The sequence below is a fragment of the Pundamilia nyererei genome, unplaced genomic scaffold (genome assembly GCF_000239375.1).
Source record: "Pundamilia nyererei isolate P.nyererei 1_Seehausen unplaced genomic scaffold, PunNye1.0 scaffold00031, whole genome shotgun sequence".
Lineage (NCBI taxonomy): Eukaryota > Metazoa > Chordata > Actinopteri > Cichliformes > Cichlidae > Pundamilia > Pundamilia nyererei.
This window is the reverse complement of record NW_005187432.1, coordinates 4,639,189-4,646,764: the sequence shown is the minus strand read 5'-3', so window position 1 is coordinate 4,646,764 and position 7,576 is coordinate 4,639,189.

The window sequence follows — 7,576 nt, the reverse complement described above, 5'->3', positions numbered from 1 at the left end:
TGTATAAAATCTGTTTGAAAAAGATGCTTATGTGTCAGTGAGTAAGATAAGAAGTATAGTATTCCACAGGGATCATATGAAGTTCCTGCACATGGATAAAGCACCAGACCAGGGTTTACTGTGTCAAATAGGATGATTATGTGAATGAGGACACAGAGTGCACAGATGAACGCACACTGATCCTCTGCGTCCCTTTAATGAAAATGGAGCAGAAATTAAAGTGGTTTCAAAAATTCGGTCAGGTTGTTTCATCATTTTGTAAACAGAAAATAAATAGATACGGTGAGAATTATGGAGCGACTTCATATGTTTGTCGAGCTGCTTGTTAACCAGAAAGCCTGTATTAAATAAATAACAGCCGTGATGACTAAACCACAAATACATGGTTAAAACACACACAAAGAGCCCAGTGTCTTCAGTGCATCTTCACTAAGACAAATGAATTCAGTCGCTTATCCTGATAATTAACTAATGTTAATAACTGAACAAGTGTCTTCACTAGTTATGGTGTTAATGATGGCATGAATATATGAGAACTTGTTGAGGCTTGAAGAGAGAGATGTAAAATCAGGTAACATTGGACTGAAAGGGGTTCATTTGAGACCCCTGATGTCTTTTTTTAGGTTAATCTGGATGAAAGTGCAAAAGAAGTGAGAAGAGCTCAAGCCATGGAGATTAATGCAATAATAATTTATGCTAATTAATGTAATGTAATTTTGTAATTGTGTGCCTCAATATGACTTTTTTTAACATGCCGTCTCGACTTTACACGTTTGATTGCATTTATAATCCTTTCGCAAACACAAAGCACTAACAGACTTACAGCAGCCTGCATTTACAACCTGCAAACAGCACTTACATTAAGTGCTTTGAGTGCATCAATATATAAGGACCAGTCCATTTACCATTTTACCATCTGTTTCAGTGCCATACAAAGACAGCAGTCTGCTTCTTTTGTTGTTGAGTTAAATTAATGTTGCTGTTTGACATCATTGGCACAGTGTTTCTGTTTCTGTGCGTTTGTGAGGAACAAATCTGTTCTGGTCAAACTGGTCAAAGTAATAGAATTAAAACTGTACGCAAATTCATTATTTGTTTTATTAAAATGAAACACATTAATCTAATTACTTATTTATTTATTTACTCATCTAAATTAATTGGACTTGGTATGCACATCTCTCTTCATTTGTGGTGTTACTAGATCACATTTATCTGAATTTACATTGTTATAAATTTGTTTTAGACTGGTTGCTTTCTGCCAGGGAGCTGAATAACTGCCAGCTATTTGTTTTCTGTTACATTCAGTAAATGTGACAGCAAACAAACACGGGTAATTGTGTAACAATTTAGCATTCATTTCTTTTATCATTAGCTTTCCAGCAAAGAAATACAGACAGAAGCAGATGATTTGACAGGAGCTCCAACATGATGGAATATAAAATTAGTCAAACAAATGAAGGCAAAGCAGGAGAGGCAAATAGAAAGTGTAACTGTGTAGGTGGCACTAGAAAGAAATCCATTATTTTCACATCATGACAGCAGGAGCATCAGCCATAACTGAATCATTTATAAATTATTACAGCTCGAAACTGATGGAGTCTGACAAGATGAGGAGAGAGGCAGGAACTGCTTCTGCAGGTATGCAGGTTGGTTTCATTTCAGTTTCTGATGACGTGAAATTCAAAATGCAAAGCATCAAAATAAATTCCTCATTCTGCACGTGACAATGTTTATTAAAGTACGTTTACAGAATGTGATTTATGGAAACTTAGGGGTTTCTTTAAAAGAAAAGATGATGACGTTATATGTGACAAAAGCTCAAAGCAAAAACTCAGACAACAAATGAATAGTTTTAGTGTAGAAAAATGTGTCAATTTCTCTGTTAATCAATAGTAACAAGTACCGTAAAAGGTCACATCAGCGATGACGAAAAAGATGAATTTTTTTTTTTTTAAAGAACAATTATGATAGCAAGCTTTGGTTCTGTTGGCTAATCACTTCAGCTCTGTAGAGTTAGAAGTCCTTTAAAAATTTTAACCACAAATATTTAAATGAAACTTGTAACTTTAAAACCATAAACACTTTACAGTCTCCCTCGGATGCCCCTCACTACAGCACCACATCCATTACTAAAGCTCAGTGGATGATATAAATACCTCCCAGACAGAACAGCATCAGCCAGACTCAGACAGAGACTGTGAGGTAATAACATCAAGAAAGTGAAGAAACATGCACAAACATACCTGAAACATAAAGCATCCCATGATACTCAACATAAAAAAAAGCTGTGGACCTTTTTTTTTGACCTAATAAGACATGCACAGTAATGTTTCGCAGCACTCTGCAGCTTTATCCTCACACACCCTCAGCGAAAGAAGCTTTTGAGCTTCGGTCATTCAAAGAGAACAAACAAGAAGAGGCTCAGGCTGTGTCAGCTGCAGTTATCCTCGCTTAAAGTCTGCTTCTTGGTGATAAGCTAACTAATGTCTGCTGGCATTTGTCTGAATGGAGCTTAGTTTATTTTTCTTGTGTTTGAAGATTTGAATGGGGATCAGTTATCCTTTGCCATAAGAAGATAAAAAGATGGGTCATGTTGTTCTTTGTAAACAGTGTATCTTACCAAATGAATGTGCCTGCTGTGCTGCTTCTGAACAGCAGGGGACAGCTGTGTTTTAAGTTTTAGGATTTTTGTATCTGGTGAACGGAGGTTTTCACTATTCACAATTCCAGGACAGCTAATCTCTCATATATCATCAACTTCTAGGCTGATGCATGAAAACATCTGACAAATAGCAGCTTATTTACATGTTAACATCTATGCGGCAACATTAAAACTCATTTATAGCTGATTTTCTCATCTACTGATCAGTCATTTCAGTTATGGGAACCATGTCTCAGAAAAGCTTTGCAAAATCACCTTTTTTGCAATGTGCATTTAACTTGTCTCTGATCATAGCTGGGATACAATTCAGTTCATTTAGGATGTTGACATGTACAAGATGACTTACTGAAGTTCAAACTGATTATCAGAATGAGGAAGACAGGTGATTTAAGTGTCCTTGAATGTGGTCTGGTTGTTGGCTGGTCGGAGTATTTCAGAAATTCTCGAGGGTTTACAGAGAAAGGTTTGAAAAACAGTGAGCAGCAATTCTGTGGGTGAAAATCCCTCATTGATGCCAGAGGTCAGAGGAGAATGTCCAGTATGCTTTCAGCTGATAGGAATAGTAACTCAAATAACCAATCATTACAATCAAGAATACTTCTAATATTTTTTTTCTGTGCTCATATTTTCGTCCCTTTTCAATCCCTTTATGACCACACGCAATGTCACAAAACTCAAATCATGTCAAACTAGTTTCTTGAACAGTGAGTTTGCCTCCACAGTCACCAGATGTCAATCCAGTAGAGCACCTTTGGGATGCTCTGCTGGATTGAGAATGGGAGATTTGCATTATGGATGTGCAGCCTACAAATCTGCAGCAACTGTGACGCTGTCATGTCAATATGGACCAAAATGTCTGAGGAATGTTTCTGCCTCTCTATGCCATGAAGAATTGAGGCAGTCCTGAGGGCACAAAGGAGTCCAACTAAGTATTAGCCCCGGGTAAGTGTGAAATCAGTAGATGCTGTATTTAGCTTCAGAAATCCCCAGCACACTGCTTTAAAAACAAATCTCATCTGGAGTATTTATTTGTGTTTTTTGTGTCTTTCTTGCTTTTCTATTATTATCTAATGAAGTAGTTATGCTTGAACATTCTTGAGAAAAACAGAAGAGTATTTTTATCACACATAATATCATCTCAGATCAGTTATAAAATACATGTGTGACATTTCAGTTATCCAAATCAGTCCTGAACGTCTTAAAGTTCCTCCTTTCATAAGAAAAACATGCAGCAGAGGTCACAAAGAAAGTCAACAGCACCCAGATGTGTTCTCCTGTTCTTCGCTCATCTCTATTCCTTTCCTAACTTCATCTCTGCCCTCTGATTGCTGTTTCAGATGCATGAACACTCCTGGGTTTCATCTCAGGGATGTCGGTGCAGAAATTGAAAAGCAAGATGCATGAAGTGAGAGCTCACGTAACAAGTTTGGGAGTGAGGAAGCAGAAAAGAGAACAATCGAAATGACATGACAGATTAAACTCATACGTGTGATGACTGAAAGCAGTACGTGACCTTTTGTGTCAAGCACTTCTGCTAAAGAGGGGATTAGCCGTGGAGATCTTTGGCCACATTTATCAGCTGTTAAAAACTGCAGTATAGATTGACTTTATTATTGTTTTGACCTAAGAAATAACTTAACTTTTGGGCAAAAGCATGTCTGTCTTTAAAGAACTCAGACAATGTCAACAATGTCTAATCATGCCGGGTAAACAATTACAAGATTAGCTGGTGGTAAGCGCTTTGCTTAGCAACACTTGTTGAAGTTAAGGAATGTAAAAAGCTCACCAACTAATCACTTTTTTCATCATGTCATGTGGGGATTTAACAGAAAAACCCCTTTCAGTTACACATATGATTCAAGCAGAGAAACTGTTGTCATTTCAGTGGCCTCAGATAGTGATGATGGGCCTTTTTAAACATTAATGCAGGTACAGTGAAGCAAATACACAGATTTTTGAATATGGACACAAAATTGTATCGATACTGTAGTTCTACAGTGTTTTCAGGCCACAGACGTATGTTCTATGTTCTGACTAGACTGTCACAGAGACTTAGATAGAGTTAGAGTTTGGGAGTTGGGAAAGTAAGTTAAGGTGAATGTACCGAAAATATATATGCAGCTGAGGGTCATAAATTTTAGTCGTATAGTTTAGTTTTTCACTATTTCTATAACTCAGTTAAAGTATGGTACGTAACAACCACCTGCCCATCTAATGTACTAAAGTACACTTCTTTAAAGCATATTTTTCTTACAGTAATATTTTGGTGTCTCTGTTTCCTCAACTTTACAGACACTCCCCTCCAAAATGTAACCAGAAAATAATCTGAAACAACATAGATTAAAAGTTTAAAGAAAAGACCACGGGTTGAAAATCTGTTTGCTGGTCCTCAAAGACTGCGTCTGAAGAGATGCAGAGATATTTTATGGTGTTTCATAGATAATTCTGTGGACCCTGTTTCATCTTCAGTATGTGGTACTGAAAAATAAATCCATCTGCTTTTTTTTTTAATGTGAATGTAGCTAATGTAGCTAACTGATCTGGTAGGTGGCTTATAAAGTAAAACATTTCATATTAAATATGAAATACTTTCAAAACATATGCGTAGTCTGACCTACAGGCAGAAACCTCGTGTCCTCAGTGTGTGGACAGAGTGAGACTGGAGGGTAACAGCAACAACAATAAAAAAGTTCTTATGGGAAGTTATAATAGACCACACTGGGCTGATAAGCACACACTAGACATACTCCTAAGAATATATACTTTAAAAAAATCTAGCTGTGAAGTTACATTATCAAACACTACACATAAACACTTAATTAATCAAGCCAGATTTCCAAATAAAAGGGCTTTTGCTGATAAAAATCTAAGGGAAATCCTGACAATTAGGTTCATCTTGTATGTGTGGTCCTTCTCATGGGTTTTCAGTCCACTGAAAGCATTTTGGTAAACAGTGGAGTAATGCTGTAAGAGGTAAGTGTTTTTCTAAATAAAGCACCAGGACCAGCAAGGACTCTTTTTGTTAAACAGGCAAATCATTTTCCACTATTGTGTAACTCTCAGGCTGAGGCTACAGGCAATGAAATCCACCTATTTACCACGTTATTGTGCCTTTGTATCTATATATGTTGAGGTTGGGGTGAAGGAGGAAGCTGGTCTGAGTGCAGCGGACAAAGGCTTCACTTCCTGGCTACTGTGTTTAGGACACACTTCAGAGCAAAGAGGCGGGAAAGGAAATCTCCACCAAGGTCTAAAAATTCCTCGAATTAAATTGTGCTAAAGAAAAGCAGCCTGAGAAAATTGGTGTGAAAGACCTTAAAGGTATACTGGTTATGCAGTGCCTTACTTACTTATATGTTCTTCATTTTGTTTCCATAGCCATACTTTATATTTTCATCACCATGGTAGAAATAGTTTATAATCTGAAACATAACATATCTGTCAAACACAGTGGAGGCAATGGTATGACATTGGAACTGTTGGAACTGGGTCATTAGTGTTTATTGAGGATGTGACTGTGGATAGAAGAAGCAATATGAATTCTGAAGTGTACAGGGCTGATCTCTCTACACAGATTCAGCCAAATGCTGCAACTGCAAAAGCAAAGAAATGAGATATCGTTTCCATTCCCAGTGGCCAAGTGAGTCACCTGATCTCAATCGAACAGAGGAGGCTTTTCAACTAATAAATAAAATACAAAACTGGATGCAGAGAAACCCACAAACAAACGGCATCTAAAGGTAGCCGCAGTAAAGGCCCAGCAGAGCATCTCAAGGAAGGAAACAACATTTTGTGATGTTCATGAGTTCTAGGCATCAAGCAGTCATTCATTTCAAAGGATTTAAAATAAACTTCATGTTTAAATTTGGTTGGTTTGTCTAGTTAATGTTGGGACTTTGAAAATGGCACAGTATTAAAATGACTGTAATTCTTGTAATTTTTGGAGGACTGCACACAAGTGCGTCTCCGTGGTCTCTGCACAATTTTAATTTCCACAATCCCTCTTTCTGTCTACGCCAAGATCTACTCAAATTGAAACCAAAAATAAAAGAATATCTGCAATAATAAATCCTAGGTTTATGTTTCTTGCAACACTAAGAAGAGAAAAAGTGTACTTTTATAAACCGCTGTGATAAGCTGATTATTCAGCAGTTTCACATTTACTAGCAGACTCAAAGAAATAAGATTTCATCAGAGGTAAGGAAGTTCAAAACTTTCAAACACTCATATGAGCAGTGAGAGTAACCAAGCTGCAATAGAAAAACAGCAGGATGGGGGGAACAGTCAGTACAGTTCACTTCCTAAACATAAAACACCTGGAGCTCCACTGCATTTACAGGTCAGAACTCACCTGAGTCTCTCCTCCTCTGTCTTGCGCAGCTTCATGTCCCTCTGCACCACCTGCAGCACGTGCTCCGCCTCATTGTCCGTCAGTCCTGTCAGATCAAGCTTTCGACCCATGGCTGACACCCCACCAGCTGTCTCAAACTCACCGACTGAATAATCAGCTTGTTGTTTTCATCTGGAAAAGAGAAAAATAGTCAGGCCAATGACACAAAATGCAAACAAAAACACCTGACAGTGACAAAGTTCCCAGAATACCTGAGTTTACAGCTGGATGGTTTAGTGCAAACTGGGGGAGGAAAAAGAAATATATTCACTAAAGAAGGAGTACTTCACTACTTTATAGTACTTTACAGTTATAGTTACGAGTTCTAAGTATGTGATTTTACTCTTAAAAACATGGTATGATTATAAAACACAAACATTAAACTACGGTTAATCAAACATGTTTGAGCCTGGTGTTCAAGGAGTCATTATTTTTTTCTCTTGGGTCTTTAATTAAGACATGATTCCTAAAATACATGCTGAGACTCTTTGGAGAGAGTGAACCAGATCCAGCTAACATGTTTT